At 42.9% G+C, this 23,451-nt stretch overlaps 1 protein-coding gene across 1 annotated transcript in view; it reads left to right on the plus strand.

Annotated features, from left to right (window-relative positions):
- The window catches only part of LOC126108747 (sperm-associated antigen 7 homolog), an 86,597-nt gene that overhangs the window by 19,861 nt on the left and 43,285 nt on the right, over positions 1–23,451 (plus strand). The window lies entirely within an intron of this gene.

Here is a 23,451-nt window from a genome sequence, read left to right on the forward strand (position 1 = left end):
CTCTCTCTCTCTCTCTCTCTCTCTCTCTCTCTCTCTCTCTCTGTGTGTGTGTGTGTGTGTGTGTGTGTGTGTGTGTGTGTGTGTGTGTGTGTGTGTGTTCGCGTGTTCGCGCGCGCGCCGTGTTGTCCTTTTCCATTTTGTCCACGATATTTCGACGAGTGACCCGACCATCACCTTCAGGTACTGAAAGTTGTGCCGTGTGTACTCACTGCCTACTATACTCTGGCTTAACTGTCAACTACTCATTATCCCGCACCACTGTAGTGCTCCTTTATTTTTGACAGCCTCCTGTGATATTCTGTGAAACTCAGATCCTCAGAGTGTGTGGCTACCGTATTTACTCGAATCTAAGCTGCACCTGAAAAACGAGACTCGAAATCAAGGGGGGGCGAATCCGAAATCTAAGCTGCACCTGAAATTTGAGACTCGAAATTCAAGGGGAGATAAAAGTTTTAGGCCACATCTCCAAATTGAAACAAAGTTGGTCCATTGTAATATGAGACACAATTTAGGTCGAATAAGTGACGATACAGCTACAGTAGTTTGGTTCGAGTCGTAAACTTAACAGTTAAGCTTTACCAGGTAGCCATTGCTATGCTTCCGACGCTCCGTCCCTATTTATACGTACCCTTCATTTTTCACGTGCTTCATCTGATTTGAATCGATTGCAAATTTTTCTTTGATCTGATAAGTGCCGTTCTCTTTGCTATAGGTGTTTACGTCACTCTAAGCTGAAAATGCATTATTGTACTGTGTCATGCACTGTTTGTCGCATTATGATAATGTGTGTTTACGACCTGTCGCCGCTCGCGGCATGGCTTGCTTTTGTGCACGCTACCGCCGCTTACAATAAAAAAGGAGAGGAATTGTCTCATTAGCGAAACAATGGCAAGAGACTGCTATTTGTTGTTACTTACACTGCTGCTTCCTTTGATAATGATCAACAAGAACCAAATAATAGACTGCGTATGATAGAAGATGTTCTGAATGAGAGTTTAGCTAAAATTTTTCTCCGTTCGAAAATCTTTGCAGATGCCTCTTTTGTACATTACATTCTGCACAGAAATTAGAGTCATCTTAGATTTAAAAATCTAGTCAATTGCCGTGTTTCATTTCTGAATGTATCACTACTAGGCATAAGAATAATACGAATATAAACATGACATTATATGTATATTCTTCCGCGTTTACTGTTGTCTCACACTAGTTTTGTAGTCTATTAGGCTGACAGGATTTAAATGAGATAGCAGCAAACACGAAAGAATACATGGCAAAATGTTTATATTCATATTATTCTTATGGTGAAGAGAATACTGCATGTGATTCACAATTCATAAAAGTTCCTATTAGCAACCATCTCTTCTCACAGGTAGGAAAAAATTCAGAACATAGAGTTGGCCATATTGACAAAATTCCCAAACAGTCTTGCCACTTGGATTTTCGTAGTACATTGGAATGCTGCTACATTTGAAGATGAACAATTACGGAATTTGTATTTACTTCATTGGATAATGTATGAAAATGCAGTGGCCGAAACTCGGGGCGAAGAAAAAAGCTCGTCTTCCACCTTTTTTTAAATTTATTTACTGACACAGAGGTACTGGCGCCAGAATTTATCTTTGTGCCTGCAAAGCATGCCTGTGTAGCGCTACATATATTCGTCAGCTGAAGTTAGTTGTGGCGGCACCTACCAACATTTTTCAGAATTTCCGCTTACTTTGCACTCGATTCTAAGCCGCATGTGGTTTTTTTTATTACAAAAACCGGAAATAAAGTGCGGCTTAGATTCAAGTAAATACGGTACCAATGGGATATTAATAAATTGAGTGCTGGACTTCAGGTCTAAATTGACTCTAGGTTTAAATTGTAACCACTCTCCTTTCTTATAAGGTTTTCTGACAGCATTAATCTGGTAAATTCCTTAGTTAATGCTGTCCCATAAATTTGGTTTTTGCATCACAACATTTCTCTTGTCTTATTTCATTTCAGTTTATATTTGAGTCAGTGTTTGGCGATTTTTACAAATGATCTAGATATCCAAAAGCCGGATGTGTACTGCATTCATGCGAATGTGACACATCTTATACAAAGAAGACTATGAGAACAGTTAAAGCGAGATGTAAGGAGCATCGTCAACATGCCCGAATAAAACAGTCGAGATGATTGGCTATCTCTGAGCACTGCACCAAATACAATCAAGACAGGATGTGTGATGGTGCAAACTCGAAGTTTCTGGACAACATAATTAAAGTATGTGTCAAAATGAAGTTGACAGAAAGCCAAATCAACAGGGACAGATGTTTCAATGCAAACGACACTTGAGATCTGGCTCTCAATTTATTAAGATCTTACCGACCACCACATCAACCAGGGCTGGGAAACACTGAGAGAATGTGCGTCTCAGCTAATATCAGTTGGGCTCTGAAAAACCAAAAAGTATCGAAGGGTAAAAGTAAAGGGAAATTGAACTGACAAGGAGCCCATGTGGCAATAGGATTTTTGTATTTTTTTTATTTGTGGTATGTGGAGTTCAGAACTCAACTATTAATCACCCAAAGCACTTTGATGAAACTCTCAAAAATTCTAAAGAGTACTGATCTGTAATATGCTAAAGTGAGGTCAGGTTTTCTTGAGAGGTGATGTGTCTCTGTGGTCAAATGCTCACTTGTCATTTAGGGCTCTTAGGTTTGATCCACAACCATTGCAAGTTTTAAACACAGGTGCTTGTTACGACAGCATTTCCATGAAGTGTAAAATACATAAAGCAACAAAAATAATCACTTTTTGAAAATATAATATAATTGGATAGATAAAAAATCTACTTACCAGGCAGCAGCAGGAGAACACATTTATAAAAGGTATTACAGTTTGCAAGTTTTCTGAGCCAGTGTCTCCTTCTTTTGGCAGAAGAAAGAGGCGTGAAGGAAAAGAACTGATGCGGTTTATGAAAAGGAGCAGAGTTTGGAAAAGTTATCCAGAACCCCGGGTCACAGGGATATACCACGCCAGTCATTTTCCTTCGCCCCTCTTTCTTTCCCTTCAGCACCTGAAGAAGAAAGCTGTATTGGTCATCGAAAAATTATGTAAAAAAATGGCAACAACTACTAGAAAGAGCACATAGAAGCATCCAATCACTTACAGTTGCTCATTTGTTGTCTTTCCTACCAAAATTTTTGCAGGACAGATGAGTGAAGGTTTTGTTGGGTGATTTTTTAATACTTTTCTAAAGGCCTGACTCAGCAACAGTGCCTCCAATTGGGCTTTCCGTAATTGATAACACTCAGATTAGACTTTACATGCAGTTTGTGGAATTTTGTTTTAGTGATTCTTCTGTCAGCATCGAATTTTTTGGAAATTGGACCAAAGTCAGTTGTTCCAAAAGCCACCACTGCTTTTCAATATGATTGAAGACATTCAGCATAGGACTTAGCACGAAATAGAGGCATCCATAGAAATTGAAGACTGTGGCACATTTGATTTTGTACAAATGTTACGTTACAGAAAAAATCTGTTACTGAAGGAATCTACATAATTTGTCCAGCTCAAAAACAGGACCATATCAATGCCTGTAAGGAAATGCTCTGAAAACTAGACAAAGGAATAATCTGTATACAGCATAGTAACAGGAGACAGAACTTCGATGTATCCATGTGATCCAGAAACTAAATATCAGTCAGTTGTATTGATCGTTCAAGATGAATCCAAAACAAACAAAAGTGGTTCGTTTATAAAGCAGCTGAAAGAAATGACGGCTCATTTCTTTTGTTAAACTCGACAACACTGCTTCAGACAACTGGAGAACAGTTCATGCTGAATGGTTCGCAAATGTATGTCTGCTAAAAGTTATCAATGACATCAGCAAAACCAACAGAAAACATTGTGTCGTTGTCATGACAATGCCACTTGTCACACAGCACGTCAAACAATTAATTATCTGACATAGAAAAACATGCACTTAATCTCATATTGCTTGTATTCGCCTGGTTCGTTACCTATCAAATTTCTTCTGTTTCGAAGAAGAAGAAGAAGAAGAAGAAGAAAGAAGAGGAGTTGGTGGGCACTGATATTCATCATCACAAGGAGCTGTAGAATGTAGCAAAATCATATTTCTGTGGCATCAACATCACAGTATCCAACACTACCATCTGATTATAGAGCTTCCGTATTTAGTATTTGAAAATTTGCAAAACATTAAATTTCTGATTTGCAGGTCATTTGATCAGAACAAGCCAGTGAACATCACAATGAGTTAACAGCATCAGATGCTGAGGCAGAATTGAATAATAATGTTATTTAGCTTTGAAGGTTGAGTTGATCATTGCCAGGGATTCGATCTTCATTAATAATAACCTGACATCTGTATACACTTGATCTTCTACTTATTAACTGCATTAGCAACAGACATCAACAACATTGTTCATATGTACATTTCACAATTCTCTTTTGGTTTTTCACAAATTAAACATGAACACAATTCGATAAATACTACTCGTTACTTTCTCCACACTACTGACTGAACTGCCTCTAATGACTACCTACATTCAGACTGTGGCATGCGCTGCCTCCCAAAACATATGTATGAATACAGCTTTCAAAATCTTATAATGCATTAACAAAAAATGGAAAATTCAGGTAGGAATATTAACAGCGTAGGAAAAGACAGATTGCTACTTACCGTAAAGAAGCCATGTTAATTTGCAGACAGGCACAGTTACACTGAAGAGCCAAAGAAACTGATACACCTGCCTAATATCATGAAGGACCCCAGCGAACATGCAGAAGTGCCACAACCCACTGTGGCGTGGACAGCATTAATCCGTAAGAGTATGAGGGAGTGGAGATATCTTCTGAACAGCACATTGCAAGGCATCTCAGATACGCTCAATAATGTTCGTGTCCGGGGAATTTGGTGGCCAGTGGAAGAGTTTAAACTCAGAAGAGTGTTCCTGGAGCCACTGTGTAGCAATTCTGGACGTGTGGGTGTCGCATTTTCCTGCTGGAATTGCCGAAGGCTGTTGGAAAGCGCAGTGGACATGAATGGATGCAGCTGATCAGACAGGATGCTTATGTACTTGTCACCTTTCAGAGATGTACCTAGACACATCAGGGGTCCCACACCAATCCAACTGCACACACCCCACACCATTACAGAGCCTCCACCACGTTGAAGAGTCCCCTGCTGACATTGTGTCCATGGATTCATGAGGTTGTCTCCATATGTGTACATGTCCATCCGCTTGATACAATTTGAAATGAAATGTTTCCGAACAGGCAACATGTTTCCAGTCATCGGCAGTCCCAAATCGGTGTTGACGGGCCCAGGCGAGGCGTGAAGCTTTGTGTCGTGGAGCCATCAAGGGTACACAAGTGGGCCTTTGGCTCTGAAAGCCCATATTGATGATGTTTTGTTGAATGGTTTGCAAGCCGACACCTGTTGATGGCCCAGCATTGAAATCTGCAGCATTTTGTTCAAGGGTTGTACTTCCACGATGTTGAACGATTCTCTTCAGTCATTATTGCTCCCATTCTTGCAGGATCTTTCTCCGGCCGCTGCAATGTTGAAGATTTGATGTTTTACCGGATTCCTGATATTCACGGTACACTCGTGAAATGGTTGTACGGGAAAATCCTCACTTCATCGCTACCTCGGATATGCTGTGTCCTACTGCTTGTGCACCGACTATAACACCATGTTCAAACTCACTTAAATCTTGATAACCTGCCATTGTAGCAGGAGCAACCAGTCTTAACAATTGCGCCACACGCTTGTTGTCTTATGTAGGCGTTGCTGACCCCAGTGCCGTATTCTGCCAGTTTACATATCTCTGTATTTGAATATGCATACCTGTACCAGTTTCTGTGGCACTTCAGTGTAAGGGACATGTAGATAAAGCTTCTGGCCACAGTCTTCATCAGTAAAAGTGAGACACACACCATTCATACACACAAGTTGGCACACATCATACACAAGACCCCTAACTCCAGCATCTCAGGCAGGAATGCAACTATCGCGTGGGATGCAAGCAGCAGTCTGGAGAGGCAGGAAAGGGAAACAGATAGTAGTGTATGGATGGGGGGAGAGACGGACGCTGTGTGGTGAAGTATGAAGGGTCTAGAATGCCAGCAGGTGCAGCATCAGGAGGTTGTGGGGCAGGGAGTTGGGAAGAAAAGGGGCAAAAAAGGAGAGGAGTGGGAAAAGACTGTTGGGTGGAGGATATGGTGACAGTATGTTACTGCAGGTTGAGGGTTGGGATAATTATGGGAGTGGTGAATGTGTTTTAAGGATATCTCCCATCTGCACAGTTCAGAAAAGCTGGTGGTGGTGTATCTTTAGCTACATGTTGTGCCACAGGCTAGTCTACTTTTCTCTTGATGTCCCTCATTTCAGGGCATGGCGAGTTATGAAAGCTCTGGTGAAGGATGTGTTTCAGTTCTTCCAGTCTGAGGTGGTATTGGGTCATGAAGGGGATACTCCATTGTGGCTGGTTTTTGGGAGTGGTGGGAGGATTGGGGGTGTGAGGGGAAATGGCACGGGAGATCTGTTTGCGGACTAGGTCTGGGGGAGAGTGGCTGTCTGTGTAGGCCTCGGCAAGATCCTCGGCGTACTGAGAAAGGGAGTTCACGTCACTGCAGATACATTGCTCCCAGATTGTCAGACTGTATGGGTGGGATTTTTTTTGTGTGAAAGAGCTGACAGCTGTTGGGTTTAATGTGGACAGAGATGCAGTTGGAGCCATTAGAGGGGCCGAGGGAAACATCCAAGAAGTTGGCACGTTGGGTTGAGGAGTACCGTGTGAAGCACATGGGAGAGGAGGTGTTGCGGTTATGAAAGAATGAAGATATGGTGTCTTGGCCCCTGAGTCCAGATCATGAAGATATATGTGAACATGAACCAGACTAGGGGTTTGGTTTTTAGAGGCTAGAAAGGTCTCCTCTAGATGACCCATAAATAAAAACATTGGCGCAGGAGAGTACCATGCAGGTGTCCGTGGCTGTGCTGTGTGTTTGTTTATGTAACTTACATTTGAAGGTGAAGTAGTTGTGGATTAGGATAAAATTAGTAAGTTGTTTGAGGATTTAGGTAGTGCGTCGGAAAAGGTAGTGTTCAATAGCAGTAAGACTATGGTCATGAGGGATGTTGATGTATAGGGAGGTGGCATCAACAGTGATGAGATCGATGCAGGAGGTAAAGGGGTGGGGATGGCGGAGAGTTGGTGAAGGAAGTGGTTGCTGTTTTTGATGTAGGAGGCTAGGTTACAGACAAATCTCCCATGCCATTTTCCTTGGTCTCCAGCACCTGGAGGAGCACTGCAGAACCACCTCCATAAGTTACCAATCTGCTGACTGCCTACTGCCACCTCGGGGGACCATTATCCAACCCCTATCATATCCAAAATGTTCCTTCTCATCCATTCCTCATAGGAGCTGAACTCTGTCTATCTGATCTCTACAACTTGCCACATCCCCCAAAACACCTTACTAGTTCTCCATCAAATCCAGAGCCAAAACATCCCAACAACACTGTTGTTAACCTTTCCACCAGCTCCACAGAAGTTTCAGACCTATCCAAAGGCCTCACCTTTAACCCTACACCCAAATTTAACCATACTGGACTTGTCAAAGACCTACTCTCCTTCTCCCGATCCCTGCAATGGAAGCACTTCTTTGCCGCAAACCCCTGCAACCGAAACCGCACTAACTCCAACACTGAAACATGCCTCTTCCAGTTCGTACCACCATTCAACCACCTGACCACCCGCTGGTCACCTACTAGGAACTAGCCATACACAGCCTAATAACAAATCCTGACCCAATCATCCTACCTGCAGACAAAGGTTCCATTGCTGTTGTTATGAATCGCAGTGACTACCTGGCAGAAGGCCTCTGCCAGTTATCTGACTCCACCTACAAACTCTGCCAGAGTTATCCCATCCCAGAAGTTCCCTGCTTAAAGCATTTGGCCATTCCCAGAATGTCACCCCTATATCCATTTCCCTCCTCACCCCAATGACACCCTGCACACCCACCTTCTATATGCTCTCCAAAATCCACAGACCCAACAATCCTGGACGCCCCATTATGGCTGATTACTGTAACACCATTGAAAGAATTTCTGCACTCATTAACAAACACCTTCAACCAGCTGCCTGTAATCTAGCCTCCCATGTCAAAGGCACCAACCACTTCCTTCACCAACTGTCCACCATCCCCACCCTTTTACCTCCTGGATCCGTACATGTCACTGTTGACACTACCTCCCTATAAATCAACATCCCTCATGCCCATGGTCTTAGAGCTATTGAACAATGTCCTTCAGACTCCAAACCCATTATCTCATTCCTTATACACCCTACTAACTTAATCCTAACCCACAACTACGTCTCCTTTGATGGAAAGGTATATAAACGGATCTGTGGCACAACCATCGGCATCCACAATGCGTCCTCCTGTGCCAACCTTTTTATGGACCATCTAGAGGAGACCCTCCTAGCCTCCCAAAACACTGAACCCCAAATCTTGTTCAGGTTCATTGATGATAGCTTCATGATCTGAATTCAGGACCGAGACACCCTATCTTTGTTCTTTCACAACCTCAGTGCCTTCTCTCCCATCCGCTTCATGTAGTCCTCACTGTGCCGCCTTCTTAAATGTTGACCTCCTCTTTTGTGATGGCTCCATCTGCAACACTGTTCACATTAAACCCACCAACTACCAACAGTACCTGCATTTTGACAGATGTTATCCCATTCACACCATTCAGTCACGGCTTATCTGCTGTGACACGAACTCCCTTGCTCATTATGCTGAGGGTCTCACCAAGGCCTTCACAGATAGCCTCTATCCCCCAGACCTAGTCCGCAAAGAAATCTCCTCTGCCATTTAACCTCAATCCTCCCCCCTCCTGCAAAGGAGTGTCCCCTTCATTATCCAATACCACCTTGAACTGGAACAACTGCACTACATCCTTTGCCAGGACTTTGATTACCTATCATCATGCCCTGAAATGAGGGACATCCTACTCGAGATACTTCCCATCCCTCCTAATTTGGTGTTCTGTTACCCACCCGACCTCCACAACATAGTAGTCCATCCCTATGCTACTCCCAATCCCAATCCCTTGCCACTAGGATCATACCCCTGTGGAAGACCCAGGTGCAAGACGTGCCCAATCCACCCATCCAGCACTTCCTATTCCAGTCATGTCACAGGTTGATCCTACCCCATCAGAGGCCAGGCCACCTGTGAAAGCAACTGTGCTACACTCATTGCACGGCTTTTATGGTGGTATGACTACCAACTAGCTGTCTACCAGCACGAACTATCACCACCAAACTGTGGCCAAGAGCAAAAGTAGACCAGCTTCTGACACAACATACACCTGAACAAAACACTTGATTTTAATGGCTGCTTCACTACCTGAGCCATTTGGATCCTTCCCTCCACTTCCAGCCTTTCTGAACTGAGTAGATGGGAGTTATCCTTATAACACACTCTCCTATACCGTAATTATCCCAGCCTCAACCTATGGTAACATGTTCCTACACCCTCCACCAAACAGTGTCCACCCCCTCTGTCCTGTCATCTCCTCCCCATTCTCGTCTCCCACCCTATTTATTTGCTACCCTCTGGCAACGCATCTGCCCGTATTTGCCTGCTCCTCTTTTTTTACTCCTTTTTTCCCCACCTCCCTACCCCACAACCTCCTGGCTCCGCACCTGTTGGCATTCTAGTCCCTCCACACTCCATCAGATGGCATTCATCTCACCTTCCCCACCCTCTCCAGATTGCTGCTTTCATCAAAGTGATAGTTGCATTCTGCCCTGAGTTGCTGGAGTTGGCGGTCATGTGTGCATGAGGTGTGCTTGCTTGTGTGTATGAATGGTGTATGTCTGTTGTTTACTGATGAAAGCTGTGGCCAAAAGCTTTATGTAAGTGTCTTTTTGATTATGCCTGTCTGTAACTCACCATGTCTTCTTTACAGTAAGTAGCAATCTGTATTTTCAATGTTGTTGTAATAAAGCATTGGTACAATAACACCATAATTGAAGTTATAATTACAGATTATTACTTCACACAAAGTCTGGTGTGGCATAATGATTTACACAATAGGTGGAAATGTTTAACATAATTTTGTTGTTGGTTAGTGTGCAATTTCAGTTTAAAATTAATGAAACATACCATCCAAAGAATTACACTAGATTAGTCTTCAATTACATATTTTTACACATTTTTTTATACTAACAATTATACTGATTTGACATTTTACAGTATTCATGTGTCATTTCTATGAAAACAAATACTGTAGAAGAGAATGATTTCAGAAACTGATGATGATCCAATCTTTCTAAAATAAATTCTGAATTGAATACTGAAAATGATTCTAACTGACAAAAAAGTAATTGTAAACTCATCTGTAAGAGAAAAGTAGTTTGAACACCTCAGTAATTATTAACAGTATGCGTGTTCTGTCCACTTGCGGTGGATTGAGATGATCATCGATTCTGATATTGATAGCTTCATAATGTCTTTTCCTGCTTTGACACATTATAAATGGAACAAAATTTTCAGAATGTATTTGAGCACATGCAGAAGTGTATATATTTATAGGTGAATATTTTGAGAAACAGTAAAACGATATGCATCAAATAAATATTTTCCTTTTATTGTTTTTCCAAAGACTTAAAAGGTGGGCCTTGCACTCCATGCTGTTGATGTGTCCTTAGTGAAAATAAATTGAGAGGCATTTCACAAGGTGGACACACTTTGTTACTCCATTTATGGAGTGTTCTTCAAACCCAACACCTGGCTGTGTTGGTGTATGAGCTCTGGTATGAGTTGGAGAGGCTTCATTCAGTTGTCATATCCCTATAGTGGCATACAAGTAAGATGATGACTGCATGATGGGTGCTGCACTTAGAGAGATGGAGAATACTTTTTAGCAGCACGATTGTGCACTCTGACTCTGTCCACTTTTTATCTTTTAATTAATTTATTTATTTTTTGCCACAGTCATTGCCTATCCTGGTAATAGGCAACACAGGTGAATGCTGCATACCATCACTGCTTCTGCCACTCTCTAGAAAAACCAACACAGTCAGAAAATTATTGCTGTCCCATCATAACGTAACACTTGTTTCTGCTTCCCATAATGAACACTACAGAGGCTACATACTCTCATTATATCTAACCTGACGTGAAAAATGACCCTAAATGTTCGACACTTGCTGATGTGCACCTTACAGACATAGCGCCATAATGACCTGACTAGCTGGAGCCTCACGTAGTACACTGCTCCGAGCTGCTGCACATCCACCCGTGAGCCTTCTCGTGGACACACCTCTATAACTGTGTTGTACAGGGACTGGCGGCAAGGTGCTCTGGCTAAGAGTGCTGGCAGTACAGGTCCTACAGTATGTGTCACATCAGAAGGTACATCTCTCCGTAGGGGAGTGTGGAGCAGATGAGGTTTGTTTAAACATTGTGGCAGAGAGGGTGACGGGAATGGCAGAATGTTTCACAACTGGACCACCTGGATCACCTTCCGATATGACACACACTACAGGTGACAGGTACTGATGATTCCAGTCGAAATGTGCAATAGTCCCCCCTCCCCCAAGTGCATGGATTCTTGTAGTCCCAGATGTGACAACGCTGACTTTTAACATAAACAGTGCGCATATGCTAGTCATGTGCAAATAATGTGAGCTTTTGTGAGAAACTTTGCCACGTTTTGATCAAAAACTACACAGATTTTGAGGTGTGAACCTGGGTGTTCCTTCTTCTGAAGGTGGTACAGCTGTAGTCCAGCATTCCTGCAGTACCCTCAAAACAGGCTCACGATGTCTACCTACAGCACGCACACTTGTTGATAGTGCATAACTAAACCTCTTTTTTACGACATCCTCAAAATCCAGTGCCTCATACAACACCTTTGAAACAGTCTGGCAGTCTGCCTTTAGTGTACGCTTCATCTCTGAGTGATATGCAGAGTCATCAGGAAAGATGCGTGGTTCGGATTCCATGTTAAACTGCATATCCCTTTTACCCAGTCGGATAAATGGGGGCTGACCGGAGTGGCCGAGCGGTTCTAGGTGCTACAGTCCGGAACCGCGCGACCGTGACGGCCGCAGGTTCGAATCCTGCCTCAGGTGTGGATGTGTGTGATATCCTTAGGTTAGTTAGGTTTCTAAGTTCTGGGGGACTGATGACCTCAGATGTTAAGTCCCATAGTGCTCAGAGCCATTTGAACCTGCTGTGAGGAAATCACTGTGCAGAAATACTACAAGTGTATCTCTTCTGTTACCCTTTGCTCCTCCGTAACTTCTGTTATTTCAGTGAGGTGAAACTGTCTGTATCCTGTACTGAAGCCAGAAGTTCAACTTTAAACACCACCAATAGGTATTATTTGTTCACTTGAAAAGTGCTGCAGTGCATTGGCTGAAAGGAGTAGCTGTTTCAGTGGGAGTCAAATGGTCTCAGTTGTTGCTGACAGCATTTTCATCGCAGCCAATGTAGTCGGGCATAGTTAGCAATGGACAGCGTGTTCAGCACATCTGTGTACTTGTAAACCGAAGCAGACGTTACACGTGGAGTTTGAGAACATAGAAATGTTGTATGCAAATGAATTTGTTTAAATTTGTTGACCTGTTCAGTGAAGATACTCTTTGCACATATTATTGAAAGCTAAGGTTGGTAGTGACCAGATACAAGTGAAGTCACACTCTTTCTATTGAAACAGCTAGTCCCATCAGCAATCAGACTGTAGTAAACAATTAATAATGCGCACTGGACGCTGACTGATGGAACGGTAAATGAGTATCACCATTAAAGAAACGATACTGCATAAGTGACTCTGTGTCGATTTTCCACTTAAATACAAAAGTACGTGTGCAGACACAACACATTATTTTTGCTTGTTATGTCAATCTGCGTGCTGGAAAACAGTCTGTGACTCACGACTTATTATTTTTGTTTGTTATGTACATCTCTGTGCTGGAAAGCAGTCTGTGAGTCACGATTTATGTTGACAGAAATGGACAGCATTTCACAAGATTATCTTTTCGTTATCATCATCATCGTATTGTATGTTGTTCCAATGTATTTGATGGCTAGCAAATGATGGTTCTCCTCCAATTACAGATCTTAAATTTCTCTCCTCCTTTGATACAGTCCCAAGTATGTCCTCTCTGCTCAATAACAGATTTCAGCCTATTTTGGTACCTGATTCTCTGAGCTTGCATTTGTATCTTTGTGGTATGGTCGCATGGTGAAGAGGAGCTGGATGCCCTCTTGGTACACTAACAGTATCAGCCCAAAAATTCGGTTTACTTAATTTTTTGGATGTACCTGTGATCAAATGGCGGGCAGGACTTTTCAGGCTATAAGGTGAACAGAAAAGCTAGATACCTCCATAATGACTCCAATCGTCGTCCAAGACAAAAGAGAAGTGTCATTAAAACCTACCAGGTGGTTTATTTATAAGAGTGACCGAGCGAGGTGGCGCAGTGGTTAGACACTGGACTCGCATTCGGGAGGACGACGGTTCAATCCCGCATCCGGCCATCCTGATTTAGGTTTTCCGTGCTTTCCCTAAATCGCTCCAGGCAAATGCCGGGATGGTTCCTTTCAAAGGGCACGGCCGACTTCCTTCCCCGTCCTTCCCTAATCCGATGAGACCGATGACCTCGCTGTCTGGTCTCCTTCCCCGAAACAACCAACCAACCAACCAACCTTTATTTATAAGATGAGCTGAGTCACTTACTGTTGGCTTCCAAGAAAAATATTTATGCCAGTAAGGAGGTGGACTGACAACTCCAATAAAGAAGAGAGAAAGCCAGTACTAATGAGGAACAACAGGAAAAGTTTTGCTCCCATTTAGTAACGAAATTATGGACTAGACCAGGAAAATGTTGACCAAGTGAAGTAGAAATGGTCTTTATACTCACTGAGAAGGTGTACAAAATTCTGTGTAGTTGAGGGAAAGTGTACATTGGCACCACAGTATTAAACCTGTTAAACTGTAAACAGGAGGAACTGCTGCCTGGGATTCCCTGACAAATCAGCTGTAGCAGAACACGTCTTTCGAGATGGATACCATGAAACAAAATTCAGTGTGAAGAGTTTCCTAACAAAGGTGACACATTATCAAGTGCCTGTGTGTTGAGACCGTAGAGATTCACAAACGTCATCATTTTAACAGAAAATAAGAAGCTCTTAAGCTAGATATAACACAGATGTCAGTTTTGCGCCAACAAAATGGTGATCAATTACTTTTAGTTGAAAAGGATGGTGCCAGCCAGAGATAATCACACAACTGGCATCGGGTGATGAATGGTGGTTCCTTCTGTGTGGCTCTATAAATTCGGGTGCCTCTGGAGCCCTCATTGCAGCTGCTGTTTTACCTGCAAAGATGTCTCCCATAGTTGTAGGTAAGATGTCTCCCACAGTTGTAGGTGAAACACCAGGATAAAGTTTTATTTATCAACTATGGCCTCTCAGTCCAGAAGTTTTAACTGAAGAACCTTTGAAATTTTGTTGGTGGAGTTGGGGTTCGCCACCTCCCTCCCCCCCTGACGTACAGGTGGTCTACCCCTGCTGAACTCCACATAACAAGTGGGAGTGGGGAAGGGGGGGGGGGGAGGCTGCACAAGAGTCTCCGGCTGGGGGTGTTCAGGACTGTTGGCGGTAATGAGTCCCAAACAGAACTCTGTTGGTAACTTCTGTCTCTATTTATGAGGCCACCGTTCCTTCTAATTTGGCTCTTTCCTTTATTATACCATCCCAAATTCCACTAGCACTGCACAGCACTCAGTTTGTTCAAAATCAGAAGTACCTGCATTTAGCTGCCGTAGTTTATTTTCCTGTCTGAGACAAAGTGACCTGCCCTCTTGCTTCTGCAATCTGGTTACCCAAGAAGCCTGGTGGGTTGCAACAGCCACCAGAAGACTGCATCGGTGGACACAACTCGACACAGTGTCACTGACCGTCGCCCCGGGGCCGATTCGTCAGCTGGTTGATGCCGAAGGCACTGAAGGCATTATCTTGGCTGTGAAACGTTGCTCGTACAAGTCGCTGAGTTCTAGAGGCTGAGCCCACTTGTGGCACATAAATACGGCATTTCACTGCCCAGAAAAAGAAGACCTCGGTGCCTATTCAAAGAGATGGTGCTGGTTCCCTGTACTGAACCCTAGAAAATCTACAGTATAACCACTGATAGACAAGCTGTCAATGTGAACTATGTTGGAAGGAATGCCATTAAAAAAGTGCATAGAAGTTGTCGTGGTATTTGGTTATTTATTGGAGTTAGCCCTCAAACCTGATACCCCAGTAAACTGAGCTGCAGCTGCAGCAGTCTTCACCACAAACACTGTAATGGTAAAGGCATCGTTACGTTTCCTATGTACTGTACTTTCCGTTAATCGTCTACGGTTTTGTATGCGGCACTTGTTGTGAGGAAGTCTGCAGAGTGGGCCACAGGTGAGCGTGGTGTGCACAGTCCTGCATCGGAGTACAGAAAGTATAAGACTGTTAATAATTTTTGATTCACATTAGTTTTGTATTAAATGAGAAAACATTAATCATTCACACTGGAGGAATGTGCAAACCTACTGTTGTTTGACTGTCGCTCAGAGTCCTGTAGGGATTTCATAGTAACAAGTGTCCCTGATGTAGAGAAGCAACTGACGGAGTTGAAAACAAATAAGTTGGCAGGTCCTGGTGGAATCCCAGTTTGATTTTACGGAGAGTACTCTGCAGCATTGGCCCCTTACTTAGTTTGCATTCAATGTGACCCTGTTTCCCAGTGCCTAGTCCCAAGTGACTAGAAAGAGGTCCAGGTGACGCCTGTATATAACAAGAGTAAAAGGATGGATGTGCAAAATTACAGACCAATATCCTTAACATTCCTGCGGAATTCTTGAACTTGTTCTCAGTTTGAATAGTAATAAATTTCTTTGTGATTTACAAGCTGCGGTCCACAAATTCACACATCTTGTGCAAAACTCAGCTTGCCCTTTTCTTGCACGATACACTGTGAACTGTGGATAAGGGCAAAAAGCACGTAGCATATTCCTATGCTTGTGAAAAGCATTTGATACAGTGCCCCACTGCAGACTTAATGAAAGTACAAGCATGTGGAGTAGGTTCCCAGATATGTGAGTGGTATGAAGACTTCTTAAGTAATAGAACCCAGTAGGTTGTCCTCGAGTGTTCGTCAGGGTTAAGGGTATCGTCAGAAGTGTCCCGAGGAAGTGTGGTAGGACTACTCTTTTTCTCTGTATACATAAATGATCTGACAGACAGGGTGAGCAGAAATCTGCAACTGTTTGCTGATGGCACTGTGGTGGATGGGAAGGAGTCGTAGAATGTCTGTAGGATGCAAGATGACTTAGGCAACATTTCTAATTGGTGTGAAGAATGACGTGTAGAAAAATGTAATTTAATGCAGAAGAGTAGAAAAATAAATCCGATGTTTGAACGTGGCATTATTAGTGTGCCACTTGACAAGGCGAATGGCTGACTTCAGTTTATTAGGAAAAATTTTGGAGTGTGTTTCATCTGTAAAGGAAGATTGTGTACAGAACACTAGTCCAACGCTTTCAGTACTCCTCGTGTGGGGTCCCCACCAGGTCGGATTGAAGGAAGACATTGAAGGAGTCCAGAGGTGGGCTGCTAGATTTGCTACGGGTAGGGTCAATCGACACACGAGCATTAGGCAATATGGAGTTATGGACTACGTGTCTCGACAGTTACTGCCTCATTTGTTAATCATACGTGGGTGAATGCTCCATAAGTAAAGCTTTGTAGCCACTTCATCTGCCAGACTTGTCAGTTTGTGATTTCTGTGTGTGAGGGGATATTTCAGAGGAAAAGTGGATGAAAATAACCCTGGAACAGAAGACTAACGGAAGGGAAACATAGACCTGTACATTAAAACAATCGATGTTGCTGTTCTGCATCAAGTCAGTGGAGGTGCAGGGAACCGTTTTCAACATATGCTGTAGTTTTCAAATTGTCATTTTTAGATGTATTTTGCTAAAAAAAAAAAAAAATATATAGTGAGCTGCTCTGGCGTCGCCCAGTTAGTACTAGACCAGTAAACACACAATTCTTAAGGGGATTTAACTCCCATGTATGTTACTGGAAAATGGGAAAAAATCAAGAACTCGTTGGGGAAATTTTGTTGACACACTGTTGAAGACATATACAACAAACGGTCTCACTAACAGAGCCATATACATTTCCACCTGGTGCCTCAATTGGGCCAGATTTGCTGCTGTACTTGCAGACTGTGTGAGATAATGTTTCGCCCAGTCCCCAGTTAGCTCAGTGGGGACAGATCTAGGGATCGTGCTGGCCAGGGCAGTTGACGTACACCTTGGAGAACATGTTTGTTAGCATGGGATACTGGGATTCCTGTAGATGTGCATTGTCTGTTGATACAGTACTTTGCCTTATTGGTGCACAGACAGTAGCATGATGGGTTAAATATTGCTCGGCTGTACTGTGCAGTATTCAATATTCCCTCCACGATCACGAGAGGAGAACAACCCCTACGGCTTCCCAGACCGAGATGCCAGTTTTTGCCCTTGTGTGCCTCTGTTGTATACGCTCCAGACATTGGCCCTCAGCTGCACAATGCCACACACACGTACGACCATCGTTGCCACCAAGGCAGAAGTGACTCTCGTCACTGAAGATGACAGGTCTCCGTTCGTATTTCCGAAAGCGCCCGCCACGACACTGGTGCAGGTGGGCCGCACAATGCCCGGTTGTGAGCGGAATACGTCCTAACGGCACACGGGAGCACAGTCGTGCTTCACGGAGATCTTTGCGAACGGTTCTCCCAGATCGACAGTGTCCCTAATTTGTAGTGAAGTCGAGGTGCAGTGCAATCTGGCACTTCGTAAGATGTGGTTGTCTCGGCACGCGTCTGTGCATCACTGCTGTACAGATCTGAGCTGCGGGCACGTGCACCTCCTGCTGACCACAGGGAACAACATCGACACACTGTGGAGATCTCTGGCCCCACAGGTAGCACAGCTCTGCAGTACGATCACTCGGTCCTCTGCAAACTCCCCGTACGTCTTCGCTCGAACTCCGTCAGTCGGACAACCGCTTCACGTCCACATTGTCGCAGCATGCTGACAGTGCTGCAGATGCAGATGGAGCAAACTGGCACTACTGGCTCTGGGACTGAACAGCTGCTCCGAGGTTTGCAACATTCCACGGCTGATAATGCAGTTCCCAGTTTGTCTGCAGTGCGACACATTTGGTCGTCACATTAACTGTCCTCTCGTAGTGTCCTGTGCAAGTACGGAATGCCTTAGTCACTTACATTGAGGTCTTCCTTTTTCGTTTTCCAGTAGTGTATAAAATTACTTCAAAAGTATGATTAATTTACAGTATTCTGGCCTTTGGGCATGTAAGCGAGAAATGAATAGAAAAGGTTTGAAATTATACTTAGTTTGTTGGGAGTCATCATCATCGTGAAGTACTGGATGAATATAAACTGGGTGATTTGCACTCCATTTTAACCAAAAGCTAGTTTTTCGTACATGTCAGTGTTTATGACTTCATTACTCCTGAAAATGTGTTGTACAGTAATATAATTTTGCAGATATGTTCATTGATGCTATGTAGCTGCTGGATGCACAGCGTGTTGTGAATAGAGTTGGTAGTAGAGAAGTAATAAATGAAAATGTCATATCTGATGCTTGTGTTTTACTGTGCCCCATTTTAGGGAAAAGTCAGTTTTTCATGCATCTAAATGTTTATGACGTCATATCTTCTGAAATATGTGTTGTACAAGGATATAATCTTGCAAGTGTGTTCAGTGGTATATGTGGATACTGTCTGCAAAATGTGTTGCGAATTGAATTTGTAGTAAAGAAATAATAGATTAAAATGTCATGCCTGGTGCTGAAGTTTGACTGCATGAAAAGGGGGGGGGGGGGGTGCATGTTGACGATAAAAATTTTTATAAAGGCTTGAAATTATGTGAAAAGTTTGTTGGAAGTCACTAAGTGCCTTCATTCTGAAATACTGAATGAATGAATTCCCTATATTTGCACACTATCATTCACGCGTTCTCAGGACAAACACGCTGTTTCTAACCGTAATACTTGTCGTATTGTGTTGAACTTTAAATAAGGTATTGAACCTTGTAATTTGGAGATTCTGGGAGCATTTAAATTTTTACATTCTGTCCGTGATTACGTAATATTGAAAATCAAATTTTTGCTAGCCTTACAATGCAACTGATACCAGTTTCCAGGATAGCATTTTAGAAATACAGATATGTACAGCTGGGCAAATTGTCTTGTGTAGTAGTAACTTTGTTTGTGGGCCACTGTATGCAGTTATGAATCCAGCACCAGTCTGGCATGAGCTACATTTTTTGTATGACCTTTTCCCATGTTTCCCTCCACAGTCCTTAAACGTTTTCACCAAAAGAAATCTGGATAAGTGTGAGTAGAACTGACACAGAACTGTACTGAGCTTTCAGTACAGATTTAATTATGTATATAGACAGCTCATCCATTCTGGGAGTTTAGAATCTCTAAGATTTTTGCAGTTATCTGTATCGAATACTGGCAAGATATATGTCTACACGTTCGCGGTGGTCTAGTGGTTCTGGCGCTGCAGTCCAGAACCGCGGGACTGCTACGGTCGCAGGTTCGAATCCTGCCTCGGGCATGGGTGTGTCTGATGTCCTTAGGTTAGTTAGGTTTAAGTAGTTCTAAGTTCTAGGGGACTTATGACCTAAGATGTTGAGTCCCATAGTGCTCAGAGCCATTTGAACCATTTGTCTACACGTTCCTGAGGAAAATGGTCATATAGTTGGAATCATGAACGATGGCGGTCGAGTTTAGGCTTGTTCTGCACGCCTAAGTAACGCGTTCTCTGACAGCCAACGAGCATTCCGTAGTGTTCTGATTGCTCTGCTGTGAATGACATAGCTAATGCGAGCATTAAACATTATTGTAGGGAGTTGTTTAGTGAATGTTCCGTTTGTCATTGCGGATGGTGATGGTAAGTGATACATTCCGCGTAAGGAATCCTCATCCATATCTCAACATACACAAACCGCCATTGTTCGTGGATCGCACTTCAATAGATAGATAAATAGACACTCAGATAACAAAAAAATAGGTTATGTGTGATATAATTACAAATTAACAATGTTCAGATTTTTTCCTTTACTTGGGCTGTGAAACCTTGCTTCTTGCCAAATTTTATGATTCTAGGTCAACAGGAAGTACCCTATAGGTTTTGATGAGTGATTTTGTGTGTACCAAAATATGTGACATAAATGGTCATATTTTTTTATTGCATTGATTTAAAAGCATAAATATTTCACACCACCAATGGACCATAGACGTTAGTGTGTGACATAAATGTCAACCATAGACACATGTATCTATTCTCGAGAAGAAGGTTTTGTAACAGTCAGATAGACCAACAGACAGGGAACAAAGCAATCCTGTAAGTTTCAGTTTTTACCGACTAGGCCACGGAATCCTAAAAATCTGTTCTCACTGACATGCTCTATTGCAGGGTCTTTCAGGAAGTTGGTGTTAAATTGTGCTGGCTGGTGCTGTAGTTGGGCAGCCTTACACCTATCTCCTGAGCATTGCTAGATGGCAATGCATAGTTTTCACAGTGATGGAGGCACTTTAAATTCATCACAGTTTAGCCAGTTTGCATTAAATATTTATAAATTAGATACACAAACCTTCTTCATGAATGAGTCTGTCCATTAGTGCAAACCCTTGCCAGAATCCCTACAGTAGTTCCTGAGACTAGCTCAAAAATGCAGCCAGAAACTGTGGTAAAGGTATTTAATTTGTATACAAGGTTCAACTCAAAACTGACAGAGTGAGGTGGTGCAGTGGTTAGCACACTGGACTCGCATTCGGGAGGACAACAGTTCAAACTTATGTCTGGCCATCCTGATTTAGGTTTTCCGTGATTTCCCTAAATCACTGCAGGCAAATGCCGGGATGGTTCCTTTGAAAGGGCACGGTTGACTTTCTTCCTCATCCTTTTCTCCCCCCCCCCCCCCCCTCCACCCCTGCCCCAAAATCATTCAATCAACCAAAACACTGCACAAAGAGAATCATTTGCTAATAATGATGTCAAATTTGAATAACATATTTATTGACATGGGGGGAAATTTCATGGAAGTAAAAAAATTTCAATAGATGACACTATAAGCGTCTTAATGTAAATGGGGTCAGTGACGGAGGACTCATGAATTGCAGTATGATGGGCACGATTTGATCTGTGTGTTACACCACCTGTACTTTTCACTGTGCACGACAGCACAAGTTCGGCAGTCAACAGTTATGGCACTGTTAGTTAGGTAAGCCTATCCACCTTGGCAAGGGCATACGATATTGGATGGGGAAAACCACTTTTTAATTGTCATGAGGCCAAAAACTGTATAAAAAGCAAAATGACAGGCCCTACGATAATCGATGCTGTCAGCCTCTACCGAACAGTAACCATTGCAGAATGGAGTGGTATAATTTGATGTGAGTGCGAATTTTCCATTGCCCGTTCTTTGCAATTTTGCATGTTGACATGTCCTTGGTCATGGAAATGGGCTTTGGCTGTGCACAGAATGTTCCATGGCCATTCATTGTCCAGTTCCATGAGAGCAAGAAATTCCAGAGAAGATGTTTGTTTTTCTGGCAGGTCATTAGGAAGCAAATTCTGAATGTGGGTTATTCTGTATGGATATTAATGCAGGATGTTTCATAGTATTTGATGTACCATTCTCACAGGCAAGACCAACATTCAGGCAAGTCTCCATGCACTGCACGTCTGCATATCACTGCTCAGCTCCTCCTTCAATACTGTGACCACATCTTCAGCAGACATTGGATCAAGTGCTTTCCTTCCTCTGCCACATTGCCCTTCAAAAGAACCTGTCTTTTCGTATTTTGTACTCATTTTCTCATCCAGACCATTAGCAGACATTGGACCAATGTCTTTTCTTCGTACCCTTGGGTGTCCTATTTACAGTGCCATATAATGGTCAATTTTTAATTTTATTCCCCCCCCCCCTCCCCCCCCCCCTCCAAACGTTTACTCCTGCGACAATAACACGCTGTTCAAATTTGAAGTCATTATAAGCAGTGATTCCCTTTGTAGAACATTTTGAAACTGGAACTTTAATTATTTACACCTTATTTCTATAGAAGATAGATGATCCTGATCTTTGACAGAATATGTGTATCACTGGCACAGGGATATTTTTATATTTGTAGCCTTGTGTGTTGCTCTGACACTTCCGGACTAATCTCACTGGGATTCAAATGTGGCACCTCTGTGCACTCATACCTGCCTGTGGCACCAGGGGGGAGGAGGGGCAGATGGCCTACATAAAAGATGCCCTTTGTGACTTTTTTATGTGCATTTGTTCACGGTCCAAGACATACTTGTCTGCAAGGTGTAGTACGACTCAGACACTGGTTCCTCTCTCGACCTGAAGGTCACAAACATGAAGCTCGTCAAAATAGCATATCGTTTCAATGAACTCACCTGGCTGGAAACCCGAGAGGTTCATATTGATCCTGTTTATTGCCCTGGTAAGTTGTGCATCTTCATATTTTCACGGCATATTGGTCAGTGCATTTGATTTCGGGTGAACAGACACACAAATTTAGTTTCTTCTATTGGCCATCTTGCGAGTGAGCTGACAGACAGAAGTTAAGCACTCAAATTTGTTATTTTAAACATGACAGCCACCACAATGAACTTAGAAAACAGGATACACGAGGGTCAGTATGTTATATTGTGACAGATAATTACGTGTGGTTAGACACAAAATCTGTGCTGGGATGTCAGTGCACTGACAGGAACTGCACAGCTGTGAGTTGATAGTAGTCCTGTGTTCTGTGCTTTTACATACTAAAATAGCTATCTGTGTCAGTTAAATCTTTTGTTAATTGAATTTCCACTATTTCTTTAATGAGCAAGTCCCAAAAAAGATGAAGTCAGAACTAGGATTTCAACATTTTTGTACTGCACAGAGTGGCCAGAATCCATGCAGTGCTCTCCCACAGCCAATTAATTGGGCTGTAACAAGCCAGTGTACCTTTGGCATTCTGTGCACGTTATGAACTGAACTGTAAGTCTCATCTGCCTGGTGTACGAAAGGCCACATTCACACGCATCTCGTTACCCCAGCCTTGCAGAGCATCCAGTCGTCCTTGACAGAACCCAAAATTGCTATGGTCCTTGCTGGAGGCTGAAGGATTACTTTAACTCTGTGCTCCTGACGTATGTCTGACAACACACTTGCCACATATGGCAGGGAAGCCATGGTTTTAACCACCAATATTGCTATCAGTGCCTTGGTTTTACCACTCATACATTCTTTCATAATTTGATCAAATTTCTGGCTGACGTCACTAACTACAGATGAACTATCTCTTGACT

This window comes from Schistocerca cancellata, chromosome 11, assembly GCF_023864275.1.
Source record: "Schistocerca cancellata isolate TAMUIC-IGC-003103 chromosome 11, iqSchCanc2.1, whole genome shotgun sequence".
Classification (NCBI taxonomy): domain Eukaryota; kingdom Metazoa; phylum Arthropoda; class Insecta; order Orthoptera; family Acrididae; genus Schistocerca; species Schistocerca cancellata.